Here is a 22584-nt window from a genome sequence, read left to right on the forward strand (position 1 = left end):
ACTAGAGGTGGACGGACTGGCGTGTGATGGCTGAATGTCTGGGCCTGGGGAATGTCTCCTTTTGAGACATTTGTGTCCAGGAAAATTCTGTTGTATACAGGAGTACGGCTGCATCCGCTTTTCTTAAAAAGTCTTCATAATAGAGCCGTGGAGTGTGGAGATTCTTTCATCCTTATTTCTGCTTCATGATTGTGAGTCTTGCAAGGACCGACTCTCTCTTTGCTTAGCCTGGGCTCAGCAGTGTCCATAAACGGTGTGATCACTTAAGGAGAAAAGCAAAGAGCACAATTTTGGAAATTCCCTGATTGAGGAGATCGGGGCTGGAGAGGAAAAGGGTACATATTTTGAATTTCTGCTTTCGGTGAAATCTGAGACTAGAACAGACCCTAGTGTATCTCCCAGTGAGTGAGTTTCTCTTGTGCCGAATTGTTTTTTGAATCCCTGTCTCCAACACCAGCTATGCAAACCCAAAAGAAAGGCAGAGTCTCGGTGTCTTGGGCTTCAAGTCTAAATAGCAGATCACAGCTGAACCGATTCCCCACTGTGTGGCAAGGTGAGTGACTCGTGGAGAGGCAGCTTTTTGTTTTCTCGTGTTTACTACTTTATAGAGATGCTGGATGGAAGTCCTTTAGATGCTGTGCCCCGAGGGGCTCCAAAAACTGCTTTATCGTATTATAACAGTGTGTCCTGTGGACTTCCAGGGGTGAGCACTGTTACGTATGAACGTGCTTCTTCCAGTTCCAGTAGCCTTTTGTTTGGTGCAGAGAAATAGTGATGGTGAGCAACAGGTAGCCACATGCTGTCCTGGAGAAATAAACTCTTATTTTGAAATGTTTGTTGTTTCAGAATGCATCAGGTTAAAAAAATACATATCCGTCATGTGTCTCTTGAGGATGTACCACTAATAGTGATAGACATGGGACTTTTTAAAAGTGGGTGTCTTAGCTGAGAAACAAAAGCCGGCGGGTTCTTTATTAGCGATTAAATTGTTTTCATTGAAAATGGTAATGGGATGATATGAATTCATTAATGCACTTCCATATAAAATTATCAGAAATGAACTCGGTGACTTTTTCAGCCTTTCGAAATTGTACAGAAAATAAACCCATAGAAACCAAAGTGGCCAAACGGACTTTTTTTAGTTCTCACTAAATATGGCAAAACTAATTTAAATCAAATTGGAGTACGGAAATCACACCCAGGCTTGAAATGTTCTTGCCAAATTGCTACCTCATACTAATTTTTTTTTTTTTTTTACTGGCAGGGAAAATAAAATTTATAATGGAAAGTCTGACTGAAATGAAAACGAGCGGAAATAAAGTTTTTCGCAGGATAGTCCAATCTTAATACGATAACCAATAGCTAATACCTAAGGGGCCTCACTGTGCGTGACAAAAGGGAAAAAATGTCATTTACTGTTGGCCTCTTTTGCTGCTTTGAATAGGATGTTTGGTGACTGCAAACTTTTTTTGTCTTTCTTAATCTTCTCCGAGATCTACTGTTTTTGAGTGAGGTGGTGATGTCAACACAAATGCTTGGTATTAAGGCAGAAGTTTTCCCCTTAAATGGAAGTTGAGTATTGATTATCAGGAAGTGTTTGTCTTTTCTTTCTGGGAGATAGCTCAAGTCTAAAGCAATGGTTTCTTTATTAGTATCTCCTGGGCAAGGTTTTGTGTATGTGTGTGTGTGTGTGTGTGTGTGTGTGTGTGTGTGTGTGTGTCTGAGATATGTGGAGAGCTGGGCCCTATCTGAGACCAATTAAAATCTCATCTTATGAGTTGGGCCTTTGCATTTCTGACAACTCCCCAAGTGATTCTAATGTGCAGCTAGGTTTGATGATTTCCTAGAATGTTCTATAGGAATCTACTCTATTTAAAGACTTGTGTTCAAAATCTAGTGTTGCCACTGACCTTGAAAAGCTTTTAGATTTCTTGCCTTACTTTGGTTTTCAAGACATAGGAATAGATTGCATATGTGCTTCATTTAAAAGGCAGTGAAAATTAGTGATATTCTGAAAATCAGTAAGATGCCTCGAAATCTTTATACAAAACCCCACAACTGAATATCCCAGCCCATATCTTGTTTTCTCTAGTGAAGTCCAAGGCTCTAAACCTTATCCACATTCTTTTTCTTTCTCAGCAAGTAATCAAATAGGATTATGCTGATAAAGTTATTTGATGTTTAGATCTTAAACTGACGGGATTTAAGAATTAGGCCTAATCTCAGATACCTTTGTTAAACTGCAGAAACTTTGCAGCTGTAGAGGACATGTAAAGGTCTTCTCTGTATGTGATTTAGTGCACTCACAAACCAAGTTGTTTTGGATTCATTGAAATTAAACCTATGTAGTTGGTTCTGAAATGAATTATACATTTAAGAATACATTTTCTTCTTTTAGTTCTTTTTATTTTTGATACAAAAAGAACTACAAATTCCTTAATTCTAAAACTTTTGGACCCTTCCAGTGTTTCTTATCTGAAATCAAAATAGAAAGGATATACGCAGAAAAGCTGTGAAATCCTTTGTCTCTTCTTATGAAAATGGCCATTTAGGTCTTGTGGAAGCAGAATACGTCTTGGTATTTAACTTGGCGTTATGGTTAAATGTTTGTTTATAGTGTGCCGTCATTCGTACCTGGTCCTACGTAACCTTCCTCCGAACCTCTTCCATCCATCTATCTGCCTTAGCGCTCTGCTTTGCCTTCCTGGTGCTTTTTGAATGTACCGTTATTGATGTTTGTTGAATGCTGGTCTCCACCCAGAGTCTGTAAACTCCCAGAGGGTAGGGGCCAGGTCGGCTCTATCTTGCCCTATATGAATTCTGTACCTGGCAGGGTGAGGATTGTGACGACCTGAGGCTTATTTCCCCAGCATCACTTTTAGGAATCATTCTGAGAGAGTGAAGGCTGAAGAGCAGTTATAGTGAGCAGCGTTTTCCTGTCTCCGAAAACCAGAAATCATACCCTCTTAAAGAAAGTCCTTTGGAAGCCCTTCCTTCGAAAGTGCATTGCAGACCCTGGAATGACATAGAGGTCAGATCCTGGAGAGTCACTCGTCACTGACTTTCTTGGCGTTGAGTACTAGCCTGGTGGCCTCACTGTTCTAGGTCTGAAGGTTCCCAAAGGAGGGAATTGGAGATGTTCTTGGTTTCCTTCTAGTGGGTGTGTTATTGGAACCAAAGGTCAGACTCCAGGCCTGTCGTTTTTGAATTTGCTGGTGTGGACGGTGGGACATAATATTTTAAATCACGATGGTGTCAGAAATCACAGGGACCAAATCTGCAGGGTGATGCCATCGGGACTCTGCCCCCAAGCACTGTTTTTCGGTCAGCAGCTCCCTTGTTGTGGGGGCATTGCTATGGTGGGTATGCCCCTCTCCCGACAGCCACCCAACACACACCAAAGGGGAGAATGGAGCCATTTTTTCACTGTGTTGATTAACAAATATTTTTTGGCCCTCAAGTGAAGTGTTAGGTATAAGGGGGAAAAGCAAAGGAAAGGTCTTATATACCCTCCCTTCGGTCCCCACCAGCAGCTTTCTGGACGTTAAGGGGGAGAATCGAGCACCATTTATTTAATGTACAGAATTTTCTTGAATCTTATATAGTATAAAATTTCAAAAACTCAGAAGAGTTGAAAAAAATAATACAATGAAGTGCCACTTAAACAGTTGTTAATAGTTGTTATATTTGCCTTGGGTGTGTGTGTGTGTAAGTATATATATTTTTCAGTGCCCCGTTTTTAAGTGGCAGATCAGATAAGATTTCACCCCTAGATTTTTCATCATGTGTCTGAAAATTAAGAACACTCACCTATTTAACTAAAATACAGTTATCACCCCTAAAGAAATTAACAATAGTTTCCTAATCTAATACCCAATCCAGATGAAAATTTCTTCATTTGTCCCCATGAAGATGGCTTTCATAGCTCCTTTTCCCCCCAGGCATTGCATTTATGCACTGTATCTTGCTTCTGTGTCTCTTAGAATTTCTTTTAAACTAGAACAGTTCCTGTAAACTTTTAAAAAAGTGATATTTACCTTAAAGAGAGCAGGCCAGTTGTCTTGAAAAATATGTCCCCTACTTGAACTGTTGGATTATTTATTTGTGGTGCTGTTTAATTTGTTAATCTATCACTTGTCTTGCCTACAAATTGAAAATTCGGCTTGAAAAGCTGATTCAGACGGAAGTTAAACATTTTGGCCTGAGTATCTCATAGTTAATGCTATGTGCTTCATACTGCGTTTCATCTGGAGGCGTATAATGTCAAGATGTGTTGCTACTGGTAACACTGACTTTAACCACTTGGTAGAAGTGGAGACCCCCAGGTCGGTCCATTGTATAGAAACCTTTTCCCCTTTGTAATTAGCAAACAATCTTTTTTCTTTTTTAATATCTTTATTGGAGTATAATTGCTTTACAATGGTGTGTTAGTTTCTGCTTTATAACAAAGTGAATCAGTTATACCTATACATATATCCCCATATCTCTTCCCTCTTGCATCTCCCTCCCTCCCACCTTCCCTATCCCACCCCTCTAGGTGGTCACAAAGCACCGAGCTGATCTCCCTGTGCTATGCCGCTGCTTCCCACTAGCTATCTATTTTTACATTTGGTAGTTATTTATAAGGTAAGCTGGGACGAAGTGAGCAAACAATCTTTGTGTTTATACTTTAGCACTGGGCATAGATCCCCGTTCCCCAACAATTTTTGACCTGATGGTTTTAGCATGCATTGATGACACTTGCCTGAACCCAGAGGGTTTTGAACTAGTGATTTTTTTAAAACTCCATCATTCCTTCTACATTTATAGCTGACATTCTTCTTTAAGGAGCTTTATTTCATTGTTCATTTCAGTGCTGTCAATTTCAGTGTTCATACATATACAAGTAAAATGTTAATAATCCTTGTATTAAATATGGTTCCTTACCTGGAGGAGACTGGAAATATTAAAGCATCCTTCAGATTTCTTAAGGTATAGCTTATGGCTCAGGCTAATGGTCAGAAGTGCTTTAATTGCAGGAGGAAAGATGTGATTACAGGCTATGTTTCCTTGTACACAAACTCTAGTGTTCTTTTGCTGAAATTTGGAACCTTGTGGCAATCTCTGTACCCCCACCTATTAGATTAATCTTTTTATAAGCACCAAGGTTTTTCTCAAATTCTCAGATTGCTCCTCTATATTTTAGTAATTGTTCTTAAAGGTCTCACAAGGTTGACCATCGGTGGCTGACCGACTGAGTCAGGTGGGTTGCTGTGATGCTCGATGAAGTAGCTCTGTCAAGGATCACTGAGATAGTGGAGCCATACGTCCACGCACAACCCAGACATGGCTGATGAGTGAATTTCTAAACCTTAGTCTGGGCTCAATGTAGAGGAAGCTGGGGGAATAATACTAGGTGCCAGTACAAACCCCTGGGGTGCTTATTATTATCTTCATTTAAGAATTAAGAAAATGGGGGCTTCCCTGGTGGCGCAGTGGTTGAGAGTCCGCCTGCCGATGCAGGGGACATGGGTTCGTGTCCCGGTCCGGGAAGATCCCACGTGCCGCGGAGCGGCTGGGCCCGTGAGCCATGGCCGCTGAGCCTGTGCGTCCGGAGCCTGTGCTCCGCAGCGGGAGAGGCCACAACACTGAGAGGCCCGCGTACCGCAAAAAAAAAAAAAGAATTAAGCAGACCCAAGATCTCACCCTAACTAAGTTTCAGAGCCAGGCTTTGGACTTTAAAAATGCCTGGTTTTAAAGCCAGTGCTTTTCCAACTTGGGTTCCCTGAGCCCCGAGCTCCTGGTGAGGTTTCTAAACTCAGAGGTAGGTCTGTATGAGAGCCCATCTGGAAAACCACGTTTGGTAGATTCCAGGCCCACTGGAGAATCTGGGTCTAACACATTGCTTAGAATGGAGTAGCTTCTCAGGGTCAACTGGAACCCTGAACATGGTTGGAAAGGCAGAGAAGAGGGCAGGCCACACGGTTCCTTACAGCCCAGCCTGCTTTTTTTTGTTGTTTTTTAAAAATACACCACATGTGCCTATATGAATAATCTATTCTGTAACATCTTCAGAATTAGCATGTGCAATTTCATTCAAACCAATGAAGATTTCCTGTGACAAGGCTGGGGTAGAAGATGCCAATTCACATTTTAGCAACGGCACGAGCACTTTCTTACAAATGTGTGGATTATATCTGGGCCTCTTCCTTTTCGTGCAGTGCAGGCAGAATACGGTTTGCAATTACACAAATTTGGATTCTTCATAGATCAAATGATTGTTCCCCAAATACAAGAACTACATAGAAAGTTCTAAAACAATACTTTTAGCAGGCTTTTAAATGTGACCCATCATTTTTTTGTTTATGACATTTAACTCACTTTGTCATATATAAAATGACAAATATGTGTTAGAAGTCTAGGCAAGTTTTCTAAACAGTTCAGGACAGGTAACACATAAAAAACCTTTGACATTGCTTTGAGATGATTTATGAGACACCAAAAACACGGTGTCCTCATATCCTAAATGAAATTTCACCAGAATATTCGGATTAACTTCTCTTTTCTCATGAAAAGTGTTGAGGGGTTTTTAATAACCACTAGCAATTAGGACTACAGTTCATCTTTATACTTTTGACATGTAAAGAGAGAAGGGAAAATCAGTTAATGACTAAACAGACAATTGACTTAATTGTTTTTGAGCAATTGAGGTGTACTTGGTAAAATTTAATGCTGAAATATATCTACCCATCCTGTAGAAGTCACTATAGCCCTATAGCTTCTTTCCATAAAAAAGACAGCAGACTCGCCATTCAGCATCAGAAGAATGCTGAATTTCACTTTTCAATATGAAATGGCAGAAACATTTATTCCTCTGTGTGTGATCATACTTGAAATGGTTCCATCATTAGGAAATGTCTCCTGAAACTCTTAAAACTGAAACCCCAAGTTAAAATAGTGGGAACACTGCAAGTTACCGACAAAACCCCCTAATCTTTTTAGAAGTAAATATTTAAGAAAGGGACAGATATTGAGTCTGCTGCCATGCCTGATAGTGGTAACCTGCTTAGAATTGAAGAACCCCATCCTTTGAAAAATTGTGTGTGTGTGTTCTCAGTGTTTATGTGGATTTCTTTACAGATGCTTTCACTCACAGATAAACTCAACTGAGCTTCCTAAAGCAAGTACCTTTTATGTTCATTGTGTTATTTATTATCTAACAGAAGTAATTTCTTGGGAGAAGAAAACCGGCACTAACACATAGTTGCATTTGCTTTAGCATTTCTAGTGCACAAATGTTTTTTCACAGTATGGCACTTGTTTTTATCAGACATTTCTTAATAAAGGGAGAAGTCAAATTTTGATGGGATAGCATCTTTAGACTAGTACTTCCCTAGGTTCTGTTGAATAGAAAATATTATCACAATATATTAACATTCTTATGGTACTTAAGGAAATCTATATATCCCTTCATTCCATTAACCCGTGCCTTCGAAAGACCTCTTCTGGTGAAGGCTTTCTATGACGTTTTAAAAAAATACCAAATATATCTTATTTTTAACCCACCTCAAAGTCACGTTTACATGAATTTGGGATGAGAATTCAGTGATAAGAAAGCAATTAAGGAAGAACATCCCTGAGGTTTTTCAAGCAGTGACCATCCTCCAGAGCTCTAGACGTAGGGGTCTCTGTGTCGGGGTTTGCCCGTGCGTGCACACAGAATAATCCGAGCTCATTTGTACCACAATAATGAACAGCAGGACACTGAATCTTTTCAGTTTTATTGGTATTGTATACAGTAAGTTATTAAATTTCATCTCTGTAATACACCTGCAGTAAAATAACAAAACATCGCTGCGCTTAAGGAACATGTGTGGTACAGTGCCCTCCCCCATCATTTCACCGCCCCCCCCAAACAGCTGCTTACAGATTTCAAGATCCATTGTATATATTCCCTTGAGCCCACCTCTAATAATCGAGACACATCTGCCATTGCAGTATTATAGGCATATGTAGTTTTATTGAAAACTATACCTGTAAAAAATTAAATAACTCCTACCTCAATTAAATTGGCAAGATACCTTTTGCATATTGCAGACCTCCTGAGCCCCAGCGAGTTCATTTTATTCTTATATTACAAATCACTAAATATGTTATTTTTATTTAGCTAAGTAGCTAGCTCTTCTCATACTCCGATGATAAGTTTCTTTCATTTTTTTTCTTACTTTTGTTTTCCTTCTCCCTTCATCTTTACATATAAAAAAAAAGTACCACACAAGCTACAGGAAGGAACATTGAGTCTGACTACCATCAACACGGTATAAATAAAGTCAAAGGGAAAGGATCCTAAATGTACCTCTAATTCTGAAGTGACTATTAAATAAAAATAAAGGTTACAAAATCGCGATCAAAACCTTAACTCATTTTGTGCTTTCATAGAGATTTTTACAAGCCTCTCTGAGATCCGTTTGATCATCCTAATAGCAGAATAGGAAATAATATGAAGAGGGAATGAGTTAGTAGGTCATACAAGTCATATATACGTAGATTCCTATTGGATTAAATCCCTTACCTTAACATGTATATTTTGTTGAAGATTGGGTCAGTAATGATGCCTGTAAAATAATTCTTATCCAAACAGAAATAATAGTAAAATATTCACTGAAATAAACTAAGCATAACCTTATTCCCACTTAAGGCATGTAGGGTGTCAGTATATTACATGGTTATATAATAGTGAGTATGAATAGTTATTCATCATGAGTTAATCATGCTACTCTTACAGTGAATATCTAAGAAGAAACGTTTACAAATTTGCTTCATATAGTCATGGAAAAATCTAAAGACAACATGCCGACTCTGTGAATAGGAAGAAAACTATGTACCCTTTTGGGAGAATATGAAGGTTACTCATTACATGGTATCATAGAAAGCATGTTTTGTGCTCTTCAAAAGGACTGGATGTGAAAGGGACAGAGGGAATGAGATCTGGGTCCCTGACCCAAAAGCGAGTTTAGACTCAGAAAATATCCTCTCCTGACAGTTGAAAGGTAGATGTTTTCACAGGATGAAGTGAGAGAAAAATGTTAATGATAGTTACCGTAGAGAAGAGAGAAAATCAGGTAGCGTTACTGATCACCAGTCCAGATTAAAAACGGTTGCATGTTTCAATGATGAATTTTCTTTTTTTGATAAGAATATTGCTTAAAACCAATGGTTATTTGGTTCCATTGGGGGCTGCCTGGACCTACGAGATTTTGTTCAGTCTGTGATAAGCTAGGATATTTTCTGCACCTCTTATGTTTCACAGGATTCAAAGCCTAGTATGGGCACAAGCCTGAATCCTAGAGTCTTAGGGTCATTGCTTACAATTAAGTTCTAAAACCCCAAGAGAATCAGAATTCAAGATCTTAGAAGTATTTCAACTTTATAAGTTTTTTTTAGTAGAAAAATGCGTTATAAGTTCTAAACAACTTCTCACACACAACTCATGCACAAGTTGGAGAATACAGCTTGACTCAGGCTATACCACTCCTTTGAAGTCCCCATCAACTCAACTTGTTCTTCCTTGGATGTGATTCACTCCTGTGGAAAGATCTATTACCAGTACTTTTGAACTGTGAAGTCTGTCTGTCACTCTGAGCTCTGCAGTTCGGAACTGTCATGTGTAGAGTGACTGGTACGACATAACATCAGAGGTGGTAAAAGATTTGCTATGGACAGTGACATGTGACAAAGAAGAATGTCAACAGCTGCTACTACTGACGTTGTCCCTCAAGGAGTCTTTCTGCATCTCTGCCATTTAACTGTCTCAGCCAGGGAGTCACTAACGTGGACCACTTTCTCTCATTCCTACTCCCACTTAGCTACCAAGTAAGATTTGCTTGAATATGTTTTCAGAGTGCAAATTGTGGGTGCCATTTCTCAATGGAAAGAATATTTAAGTTTGGTGTTTCGTGTGTCGGGAAAGGGATTATCCTTTGCTTTATTTCTAGGAGAACTTCTGCCTCTATTCCCTAGGCAGAAGACACATCCCCCCTATCATTCGTGGACTCCAGACTGTCTCTGTTTCGTACTTCACTACAAAGCAGATTTCATTTCAACCATACCCTAGCTAACTCTGGTACCCCCTCAGACTTCATAGTATGCCTGCAGAAGTACCCACAGAACCAAGATTGGAGGCTCCTGTGGAGTCCGTCCGCTATGTCCCCTTAGTTACCTGCGCAAATCATTTGATCAGGGCTCTAGATACTTACACGTATTGTTCTAGAAGTAGAATGCAGACATCCTAGGTCAGCTCTGTAGAACCTTAGTGAGCAAGTGGAACATATCAGAACATTCAACAATACTGTATTCCACCACACCTTCAGCTGGGTGTTTATAAATATTTATCGTGAAATAGCACCCCACCCCCACCCCCCAAGGTCATGCTATCGCTGTCCGGGAGAGGGCTTGAGCTGATAAATAGCGTAGTCACCTAATCTGAGGGCGCTAAACACATAACTTTTCACGTTGACGTTTCTCACATCTGTTCGGATATTATTTTTCAAGGGGCTAGAGTAAAATCTGGCAGTTTACCGATGAGGTAATTCACCTCAGGTGTTGTGCTTTTGACCTTGAATTTTATTGATTGAACTTCCTCTCAGGATTAGTCTTTCCATCTGTGTCTGTTGGCTTGGTGACTGTCCCCCAGCCACCGTCCTAGATTATCCTGTCTCCCCAACCCCATAAGCCCGCAGTTTTCAGATCTGGTCCATTCTGCTCCCTATAGCAATAGACCCACTCCGTCCCCCGCATCCCCGTCACCACTGTTGCTGTCCCCACCCCTCCACTTCCCTCTACCTCCACCTTCCCACTCTCACAAGGCTGCTGGAGTGATTGTCTCCAAAAATCCCCAGTGCTGTTATGCCCTTGCTTAGCATCCCTCCATGGCTTTGGGGACCCAGCCTTAGCGTCTTGAATGGGATTTAGAGAGCCTGGCCCCTGCCTCGGCCTTCAGCCTTGGCCTTCACACTCACCACTCACATCTCGTGTTCCAGCCGTACTGAGCTGCCCGCGCTGCCCTTGAGGGCTCTTTCACGGTCCTCTCTGTCTTTACAAGGGCCCTTCCATTGGCCTGGAATATCTTCCTCCTGCCTCTCATTCTCCTCTCCTTATATTCCTTTACCGGATAACTCACACTCTGCGTCCAGGATCCAGCTCACGCATTGTTATATCCAGGCCAGAAGGAGGGGGGCCCTCCTCCGTGCTCGGGTAGCCTCTGATGCACTGTGCTCTCCCAAGCGTTGTCACGCTCTCTACGGGCAGAGAGGGCCCAGGACCAGGCCTGTACTCTCTCCCGAATGCCTCATAGGGGACACTCTGTTTGCTTGAGAGTCAGTGGATGGATGAGTAAGCGAATAAATGAACCAACAACAATAACAAGTTATATAACTTGTGACCCCAGTGGGGTAGGAACTCTTTTTAACCCCCATTTTATTGATAATGAAACAGAGACTCAGAGCGATTTTGTCACTATTAATAGTAAGTGGCAGAGGTGGGACTAGGGGACAAAGTCCTTTGGCTCCAGATTTATCATTTTCTCTATTGCTTCTTTATCCCTGGATAAAGTTGGTGAAGCTTTTTGTCATCGCCGGTAGCCCACAGGGTCTTCTCATAGATGGTTCTAGCTCTCTTCTCACTGTTAACTTAGGTACCATCCAGCTTCCTGCACTGAGACCTCTTACTGTCAGTAGGAAAGACTGCGTTTCTAAAGAGGATATGATGACCTCCACAATCTATATATCAAGAGTATTGTCCTTCGAGGGCCAAGAAAGAATATTTTGAATGTCTCCCATAAGGAACTCCAAATCGCCGTACAGTGTGGTGCGTATTTCCTGCGTTGTCTGTTACCTGTCAGTGGCAGTACCTCTCTACTCCACTGCTGAAAGGACCATGGTCCACCTGATAATGGAAAGGCTTTGAAGCTCAGGGGTGAATGTAATACCAACTGTGTTTCTGTCACTCAGGTTTCATCCTCCCTCACTGACCCTGGTCCCGTCTTGCTTGGCAGAGGGTGGGTAGGCAAAGGGAAGAAGTGGATGAGTTGAGTAGATAACGGTTTGCTTCTCCCTGTTTCCTGCACAGAATTCTTTTCCTCATATCCTTGAGGTAGGACATGGAAAAAAAATGATGATAATGAGTTTTATGTCAGTGTATAATTTTGAAATCTTTAGGACGGATTGTTACAGTAAGAAAGGACCTAAATGTCACCTGGTGCCCAATGCTGCTTAGTAGCAAATGGGAAACTAAGGCTCAGGGATGTTAAGAGACTTGTCAGCATCACACAGCAGACTTCATTCATGTGGACCCACACAAAACAGTTAGAATTCCAGTCTCAGGTAACACTGAAATTTTACTTGATGTCTTTGTAGCCTCTTTCTTCCAAAGGCCACGGGGCCACCCTAGACTACGAAGTGATAGCCAGAAGTAGTTGGAAATACATCCTGAAGAAATTTCTAGACCAGTGTCCCTTTGTTCCGCTACCACTGAATCGCACTGTCGTGGAGCCAGAGGATGTTGTTTGCTTGTAAATACTGAGTTTTTGAAATGTCACCGTAACACTGGAAAAACGTTGTCTCAGAAGGTTACCAAAGTGACGGAATCCCGACATTGTAAATACGAGCCAACACAAGTACTCATAAATGACAGGAATGAAATATACTTGACTAAATCCATAATAATCACTGATAACACTGTTTACCCTCAGTGACCAGGAGCTGTGAACTTGGATAAAAAGCACATGTGAGCAGATAATCATTCATGTGTCTGAGCCTCTAGCCATTCCAGAATATTTTGATGGAAAAGATCCCTAAATATGTAAAAGCTTTGCAATAACTAAGAAGCAAGTGTGCAAGATAGGGTGTCAGGCAGCCCTAATGGAACTGGAGAGAGAGGACTGATGAGATGGCTATTGTTCTGGTCAGAGCCAAACTGTGAGCCTGGCCAAGCGGGAAGGTCAATACTCTTATTTTCAATACGTGTGATTCCTAGAAGGTCCATTTGCCACAAACAAGAGCTTACGCACGTGCCATGTTCTTGAGAGAAAGAAGCTGTGGAATGAACTTACGGATGAAAAGCGTCAGAGCAACAAAGGCAGGCCATGAAAGTCTGAACTAGGCTTGCACTTGAGCAGGACAGTTAGGTGGTCCAACTCCCTCCAGTCCTAATTTCTCTAGAGCCCGGGCTTTTTCTTTTTCTTCTTCTTCTTTTTTTAAATATTCATTCATTCATTCATTTGGTTGCGCTGGGTCGTTGTGGCACACGGGATCTTCATTGCCACGTGCAGGATCTTTAGTTGTGGCACGCGGGATCTTCGTTGCCACATGCAGGATCTTTAGTTGCGGTATGTGGGATCTAGTTCCCTGACCAGGAATTGAGTCCGGGCCCCCTGCATTGGGAGTGTGGAGTCTTAGCCACTGGACCACTAGGGAAGTCCTCTGGGCTTTTTTTAAATAATAACTTCCTCCTTTGGGGAAATGATTGCTTTCTTCCCTCTTCTGTTCTGACGTTAAAATGGTGCCTGGATGTCAAAGGCTCCAAGAAGAGATGCCTGAGGTGGCAAGCCAGTGTTCCCTTAGCCTCTGTGATGTGGCTACTCTTGCTGTTCCAAGCACCCCTTTGGTCCCCATCTCCCCAGGGGACAGTGGAGACTGCATGACAGTGGGCTGGACCCTCGCAGTATTTCAACTGGTAAAAGAGAGCTCCAGCTGGTGAAAGAGATAGGGGAGTGACGTGGCCCAGGGGCTGCTCCCATCACTGCTCTGAGCTGTGTACAGGGAAGAACTGGGTTTGCCCTGAATGACCTCCTTGGTTTTCATATGTATGCAAAATACTTTTTCTTTTTCCTTGACGGACTGCCATATTGTTAGATTCTTTTTTCATAGTAAGCATCGCTTTCTTAACTAAAAATAAAAGGCCGAATTCGATAATAGAAATACTCAGTGCTGATGAAATTTGGGGAAAACTACAATATTATATATCGCAAACTGACATTTGACCCAGAAATTATAGTGGTTCTGCTTCTTGAATTTTTATGCTTAGCAAAGATTTCGTAAGGGGGAAAAAGCTTTCTATCAGAAGGCGCCCATTTTGGTATTAGCTGGAACAGTGGTGAAGAGTTTGAAGTGATCTGAGAGTCCAAGGCTGTGTGATGTTGGTGCATTTTGGTGTCCATGGGTGGGGTCTATGTGGATGATAATACAGCTTTCAAACAGCATGGGCAGAGGAGGGAGCAGAGCGTCCCAAGCCCTTAGAAACTCACTGGCTGGCTAGCATCCTGATGACATGGCCATTCACCCTGCCATGGGGATTCCCTGGGTGGGGACCCAGTGTGCTTCTTGAGTTACCTGGCAGCTGGCAGGACGCAGGGCCTGCTGTCCTGGTTTGACTGATAAGCTGTAGGTGTTGGTGTTGGAGAGACGGTGGCCAGTCTCAGGCTCTGTCCTAGAACTGTTCCTGCTTGTTGCTTACGATTGCAGGTGCAGGTTGAGTAGCTTCTCACACTTCCTCTCAAAGAAAGACAGCTTTGTCTTCCAGGGATGAGCAAGAAGACAGTGGCCCTGCGGACGTTCTGCAGCAGGGTCACCCTGTGCTGATGGTCTTACTGCCTTTTCTGTCCGGGCTTTGACAACTGTAGGTACCTCCAAGGTTCTTGGAGCTGGAGCAGAGCTGGAAAAGCCTTGAATTTGGACTCTTTCTTGGACTCTCAAAAGACGAAGGACACTCATCCCCAGTATCTCCTCTTCCCACTTCTCTTCACTCTTTCATGATCTTTTAAAAATGATTTTATAAAAACCTTGAGGGGTTTTATTTTCGGCACAGCAGGTGGATTGGACTCTTGGTTGGGGGATCTAAGGAAGAAGAGTCGAATGAACGTGGTCAGGACACAGGGTGGCTGTGGAAGGTCTCTGCTACCTGAAGGTCCCTTTCAGTGAGGTAGTAATTTGTTAATTCGTCTTTATCTAAAGTAGACTTCTGCTGTTTTAGCTTCCAGACTGCAGGTGGACAGCCACAAATTCGACTCTCTATCCACTTTGCCTGTCTCCCCTTGTTTTGCTTCCTGATTCGCTGCTTCCAACCAGCTGTTCTTCTAGAAACCAAAGAGAAGTAAAAGAGCAGGGAGGAGAGAGAGAGAGATTGGTATTTTGACTATCAATGGGTAAAAATATCTGTCAGGCTCATAAGGTAGCTCCTTAGTGAATTTAGCATTTGTTTATTAGTTTAGAGGGAATATCTTTGAGCTAAAGAGTTAGCTAATTAAGAAAATCAGTGGAAGATTTGAGGAACTCAACATTTCCTGTCTCCAGATCCCCTGAGTTTCTCCCTTCAGCTCTACTTCCCAATTCATTCCACCCTACCCCCACTCCTAATATTTATTTTAAAAATTAAAAAAAAATGTATTTTATCTTTGGCTGCATTGGGTCTTTGTTGCAGTGCACGGGCTTAGCACTGTGGTGGCTTTCTCTTTGTTGTGGAGCACGGGCTCTAGGTGCGTGGGGTTTCAGTAGTTGTGGCACACGGGCTTCAGTAGTTGTGCACGGGCTTAGTTGCTCCGCAGCATGTGGGATCTTCCTGGACCAGGGCTCGAACCCGTGTCCCCTGCATTGGCAGGCAGATTCTTAACCACTGCGCCACCAGGGAAGTCCCCTAATATTTAAATATTTGGTAAAGCTCAGAATTTTAGCCTCCTCTACCAGGATCTAGCCCCAAATTGCTCTCTCTGGTGGCTAGAGGGACAAAAGACAAGATGGAGAATGGGAAGAGGTGGGGTGGATCATTTTGCCTCTTGTCCTAATACATATGTCTGGTTACCTATAATGCGTTATCGCTGTGTCAGTATCAGTGGTGAACCAGCTCTGAATAGGTTAGTCCTATCACTTTTGTTTTCTTTTGGGTCATTTCGCTGCAGGGATTTCTTTTCCTATTCTTGTTTATCAGTTTCCTGTGGTGTGATTTTTTTTTTTTTTTTTTTTTTGTGGTACGCGGGCCTATCACTGCTGTGGCCTCTCCCGTTGCGGAGCACAGGCTCAGCGGCCATGGCTCACGGGCCCAGCCGCTCCACGGCACGTGGGATCTTCCCGGACCGGGGCATGAACCCGTGTTCCCTGCATCGGCAGGCGGACTCTCAACCACTGCGCCACCAGGGAAGCCCTGATTTTTGTTTTTACGCATATTGTATTGAGGCTTTCTCACAGACCTCATCACACCGGGGTGGGCGAGTGAGAGAGACACATACACGTAGAGACTGAGAAGAGGGTAGCTGAAGACTGTACATGCTGTCGCCTCGTGGGCTGATGTGAGTAGTGCTGGGAAGGGCTGTGATTTTATAGGCAAGCTGATTAGCCAAGCGCTTGTCACCTCCACTGCCGCTCATTGTCCGGCCAAGTGTGAGTGTGCCTTCTAATCGACAGCTGTCTGTGTCAGAGGGCCATCTTGTGTTCTTTTCATTTTGACTGAACACAGCAGAGATATGTGCAGAGTTCTCTGCAGCTCTGACAGGGGTGCCCTGCCTGCCAGCCCTCAGACACAGGAAGCAGCATAACTGAAGAGCTCAGAAAAGAACATTAACCCATTGGCCATCTCGGTTTGGGATATTTTGGCCAAAAAGAAGTCTCTTTTTGAGGATACTACCTGGCCATCTAAGGTTGAGAAAAACATGAGATCCAATGTCTTGATGAACTGAGCTGGTATAGTGTAAAATGTCTTGGTAGTTTTTGGCCCATGGGGTTTCAGTTGATCTGGGTTTATGTGATAGGATGAAAAACTCGTTTTCAGGGTACACCCAGTGTTTCATGGTGGGGTTAGGCAGAAGCAGAAGCGTATCTTAATCCTAGGTTCACAGCAATAGCGTCTTCTTTGAAGGTCATAATGGGACATTTGGCTTGTGTAGCAACAGTAATGCTTGGGACATAAGTGGTTTGGGATGAGGTGGAACTCTTGTTCTTTTCCTGCCAAACCTGACACTGCCCTGTCTGGGGCAGATTGCAGAATGTCCCTGAGATCATAACCACGCTACTTCATGGAATGTAGCTAACTTTACAGACATATGGACTGCCTGGCTAGGGCATTTCCTATAAAACTTAGAGATACTGAGCTGGACTTTCGGGATGCGGAAAGAGTTTAAGTTATTATACACATTTCAGCACAGGAGTTATACTGTTTAATTCTTTGCTTGGTCATAGTGTCTTCCCATGAAGCTGTATTTATTGGAGCATCTATTAGGGTTGGTACTACATGCAGGGCTTGGTTTTGACTGAGTCACACCGGGAATGCTTCCTACATTTGGGAATGATTTAGTGGTATCTTAAGTTTAACAAGAGGAAAATATTTCATTGCATTCATTAAAAAAAAATTATTGAGAAAGGGACAGCGTGAGGGAATATTGAATACATTGCTTTTACTCTTTCTTTGATTTACAGAGTTCTTCTCATTCATTATTTACAACTTAACGAACCTTTGTCACTGAACCTGGGTGAGAAGGAATATCTAAGAAACCTTGAGTAATTTGTTTCAGACTCTCTGTCCCATTTGAAGGACACTGTTAGAGAAAGGTATTCTTATTAAGTTAGTTGGAGGAAATTCAGACAAGTAGACAAAAAAGACTCCTCTTCTAAGTTGTCCTTTGTAAACTAAGGTAGGAATAATCGAGCAGAATGTTTCGAATCTAGCAGCGTATAGACTGGAGGTCAGGGAACTGAGTTCTTATCCTGCCTTCAGCATTGTTTAAGGCTCAGTTTCTACCTCTTGAAAATGAAGCCTTGGCCCAGATAGTTGATGAGACACCTTCTAGCTCCCCATGACTGTGACTGTCAGAATAGGGAATGAGGCGGGAGAGTACGTGCTGGTAGCCTTCAGACATTTCAGAAACGTTTTGACACGTTCCCCAAACTGCATGGATAAGGCAGCAGCTCTTTGCCCTTGAAAAGAATAAGAAATACAGAAAGTATTCAAGAGCCACAGATTTCGCCTGCATTAAGTGTTTTCTTCCTAATTTCTGTTTAGTATAAATGATAAATAATTTGCCTTAAAAAAAAGTTTAGTGAGTATGACACGGGTGCAGAGAGAGGGTTGAGTCCAATGGGACTCATGACCTACCTGCATCGTTACGATTCCTCTTGGAGGATGGTTTTGTCCAAGGTGTTGGGCGTGTGCTGGGCCAAAGCCTTACGGTGCAACACTCGATTCTAAGACACCTTTTTCACATGTTAACATCTCAGAAACTTATGGCATGCCAATTTAATTGGCGACTTTTTTTTTTCTTTCTTGGTGGTTAATAGATAATGATGTATCTTACATTCAATGGCATGTTTGATGAAATACAATTCTAAGAGAAACAAACATTTTTTTAAAACTAAAAAAGGCTACGTGACTTCTTTACTTCATTGCTGCCTAATGCTGTGAATGTCCTTTTTAATCACTTTGAAGAATCCAGATTGCCTTAGGAAGGCAATTCATGGACAAAGTTTACCCTCCTAGAACTCTGCACTTAATGCACATTTGAGGAAGGAGGAAATACGTTCTCATAGTCCTCGTGTAGAAGGAATATTCTGAAACTAAGTTAGCAACTTCCACTCCTTGGCTGTTATCACATTTTTTCCCCAGAAATTTCTAGAATGTTCTTTCTTTCTGGAATCATTCTAGTTATATTGAGTCAGAGATGCCAGATATCTTGTTCAAAGGAAGGTAAAGTGTCTTTGTCAATTTCCAAGCTGAAACTGTGAGTCAAAGTTGTCAGTAAATCACTTAGACTTTATTTTTTTATTCACTTGCTTTTAGAGTTTGTTGATACTTTAGAGATCATCTAATCCAACTCCTCATTTCACTAATGAGTACATGAAGGTAAATCACTTTGTCCAAGCTTTCGTCAAATAGAACCTGGCTAGCCTGATGCTCATTTGTGGCATTCTTGCTGCTAAGATCCCTACAGTGTAAGGAAAATGGGAGCGGCTACAAAACGTGTTATGTACATTTTTTTTTTTATGTACATCTTTTGTTTGTGTTTTGAGTGTTACACTTGTATTTATCTGGGTGAATATACTTGGGTTCCTTTGGTTTGTGTCTCAGAACACTACACTTGTTTTTCTGCCTGCTACACATTTAAATTCATAGGTCATTTCACAAGGGACAGAAGCCACACTTGTAATATACGACTGAATATATACCACCCTTTATGTTATAGTAACATCAGTCGATCATTTCTTAGTGAACCCTGTGATGGTTGAGAAAGCCAAAGCAGTAGGCTCGGGGGCTGCAAGTTTAGCATAAAAATTGTCCAGTGCAAGCTGATGTTACAGTGACTTACAGAGGCCTTGGCCTTGTTTTGTTATTTCTCCAACCTGTTTGTTTCCACCTTTGAAATAATCTGGATTTAGTTTTTCCTTAAAAACAAAACCAAAAATCTTTAAGGTCTTTAAATGTGAACCCAATTGGAATACATTTCATGTGAATGTCATACATATTCATGTATTAAATATTGATGTAAATGACATTTTTAAATTTAATAATGATTTCCCAAGACACTTCACCCTATTTGCTTTGAAACTGATGTGATGAGAAGAGAGTTAAATCTTAATGATTTATTTTTAGTCAATTAACGGACCATTTAAAAAAATAGATGTATTTTGTTTCAAATCCCTCATTGAAAGAGATGTCTAAAGTAATATAATGCTAACTTTTTTTTTTTTTTTTTTTGGGGTACGTGGGCCTCTCACTGCTGTGGCCTCTCCCGTTGCGGAGCACACGCTCTGTTCGCGCAGGCTCAGCGGCCCTGGCTCACGGGCCCAGCCGCTCCACGGCATGTGGGATCTTCCCGGACCGGGGCGCGAACCCGTGTCCCCTGCATCGGCAGGCGGACTCTCAACTACTGCGCCACCAGGGAAGCCCAATGCTAACATTTTTAATTTTAAAAATTCTTTCACATTTTTAATTTTATTTTTTCCAGCTTTATTGATGTATAATTGACAAATAAAACTGTATATATTTAAAGTGCTCAGTGTGGTGATTTGATAAACATATACATTGTGAAATATTTATTGCAACCAAGTTAATTAACCAGCCCGCATCTCACAGAGTTACCTTTTTGTGGTGAGAGTGCCTAAGATCTATTCTTAGCAAACTTCATTTAAAAAAATTTTTATTTTATATTGGAGTATAGTTGATTTACAATGTTGTGTTAGTTTCAGGTGTACAGCAGAGTGATTCACTTATACATATATGTATATCTATTCTTTTTAGATTCTTTTCCCATATAAGTTATAACAAATTTCACGTTACAGTATTATTAACTGTAGTCACCATTCTGTACGTTAGATTCTCAGAACTTATTCATCTTATAACTGAAAGTTTGTACCCTTTGACCAACACCTCCCAATTTCACCTGTGCCCTCAGCCCATCAACAACTACTATTCTGTTCCTGTTTCTATGAATTCAGCTTTTGTTTTTTAAGATTTTGTATATGATTGATACCGTACACTGTTTGTCTTTCTTCATCTGGCTTATTTCACTTAGCGTAATGGCGTCCATATTCATCCATGTTGTCACAAATGGCTGGATTTCCTCCTTTTTTTGGCTAAATAATATTCCATTCTAGATGTATGCCACATTTTCTTTACTCTTTATTCATCTGTGGATGGACGCTTAGGGTGTTTTGGCTCTTGTAAACAATGCTGCCATGAACATCGAAGTACAGATATCTCTTTGAGGTACTGATTTTATTTCCTTTGAATCTCTACCCAGAAGTGGCTTTTCTGGATCATATGGTAATTCTATTTTTAATTTGTTGAGGAACCTTCATACTGTTCTCCACAGTGGCTGCACCAATTTGCATTCCCACCAACAGTGCATGAGGGTTCACTTTTCTCCATATCTTTTCCAACATTTGTCTCCTGTCTTCTTGATAATAGCCATCCTAGCAGGTGGGAGGTGATATCTCATTGTGATTTTGATTTGCATTTCTCTGGTGATTACGATGCTGAGCACCTTTTCAGGTACCTTTTGGCCATTTGTGTGTCTTTGGAAAAATGGCTATTCAGGCGTTCTGCCCATTTTTTAATCAGATTGTTTGTTTTTTTTGCTGTTGACTTGTATGAGTTCCTTATATATTTTGGATACTAAATCCTTATCAAATACATGATTTGCAAATATCTTCTCCCATTTCACAGGTTGGCTTTTCATTTTGTTGATGTTTTCCTTTGCTGTGCAGACTTTTTTAGTTTGATGTTGTCCCACTTGTTTATTTTAGCTCTTGTTGCCTGTGCTTTTGGTGTCATATCCAAAAAAATCATTACAAAGAGCAACGTCAAGGAGCCTTTCTTCTGTGTTTCTAGGAGTTTTATGGTTTCAGGTCTTACATTTAAGTCTAATCTATTCCAAGTTAACTTTTGTGAGTGTTGTAGGATGGGGTCCAGTTTTACTCTTTTGCATGTGGGTATCTAGTTTCCCCAGCACCATTTTTTTTTTTTTTTTTTTGTGGTACGCGGGCCTCTCACTGTTGTGGCCTCTCCCGTTGCGGAGCACAGGCTCCAGATGCGCAGGCTCAGCGGCCATGGCTCACGGGCCCAGCTGCTCCGCGGCATGTGGGATCTTCCAGGACCAGGGCACGAACCCGTGTCCCCTGCATCGGCAGGCGGACTCTCAACCACTGCGCCACAAGGGAAGCCCCCCAGCACCATTTATTGAAGAGACTATCCTTTCCCCATTATGTGTTCTTGGTGCCCTTGTCAAAGATTAGTTGACTGTATATGTGTGGGTTTATTTCTGGGCTCTTGATTCTATTCCATTGCTCTGTGTGTCCGTTTTAATGCCAGCACCATACTGTTTTGATTACTATAACTTTTGTAATATATTGTGACGTGAGGAAATGTGATGCTTCCAGCTTTGTTCTTCTTTCTCACGATTGCTTTAGCTATTCAGAATTTTTTGTGATACCATAAAAATTTTAGGATTAATGCTAATTTACTTTTAGTGTTGATAAATGAGGTAAGATGATTTAAAATCATCCTGGAGATCACACAGAAAACCAGGATTAATACTCAAATGAGTAGCTGCATTGTTTTAACTTTCCCACATAGTTCATTAAGTAACTTTGTCGTCAAGAGGTAAAACTGGCTTACAAGCATCATGTGAAGAAGGAGAGCTAATAGTTAAGTATTCAGGAATTTTGTAGGCTAGCGGTTTAACCATTGAGAGCTTGAAATTAGCACGGAGGGAGTATTTACACCATGGAAATGCACCTCCCACACAAGGGGGGTATATCAGCACACTACTGCAAGGATAAAGAACTGTTACCTATGATATACCTGACTTGCTTCTATTACTGTTGTTATTATTAATTCTGTTGCCTTAAATGTTAAGTTTTAGCTTTCTGGAGTAACAACAGTGTTGAAATTGACCATAAAGGGCATCCCTGGTGGCACAGTGGTTAAGAATCCGCCTGCCAGTGCAGGGGACATGGGTTCGAGCCCTGGTCTGGGAAGATCCCACATGCTGCGGAGCAACTAACTAAGCCTGTGTGCCACAACTACTGAGCCCACATGCTGCAACTACTGAAGCCCGCCTGCCTAGAG

General features: G+C 41.6%; 1 protein-coding gene across 31 annotated transcripts in view; it reads left to right on the forward strand.

The window, feature by feature from the left end:
* Positions 1 to 22584, forward strand: part of TCF4 (transcription factor 4) — a 361926-nt gene that overhangs the window by 185085 nt on the left and 154257 nt on the right. Inside the window, exons 3-4 of one of the 31 annotated variants that reach the window (XM_032654558.1) lie at positions 101 to 335; positions 458 to 553. The exons of 28 other annotated variants lie outside the window; for them this stretch is intronic. The gene's annotated coding sequence lies outside the window, so the exon portion shown is untranslated. Of the gene's footprint in view, positions 1 to 100; positions 336 to 457; positions 554 to 22584 lie in introns of those variants that run through there. 2 more of the 31 variants (XM_032654559.1, XM_032654560.1) reach the window with 2 other exon arrangements.

Source organism: Phocoena sinus, chromosome 14 (genome assembly GCF_008692025.1).
Source record: "Phocoena sinus isolate mPhoSin1 chromosome 14, mPhoSin1.pri, whole genome shotgun sequence".
NCBI lineage: Eukaryota > Metazoa > Chordata > Mammalia > Artiodactyla > Phocoenidae > Phocoena > Phocoena sinus.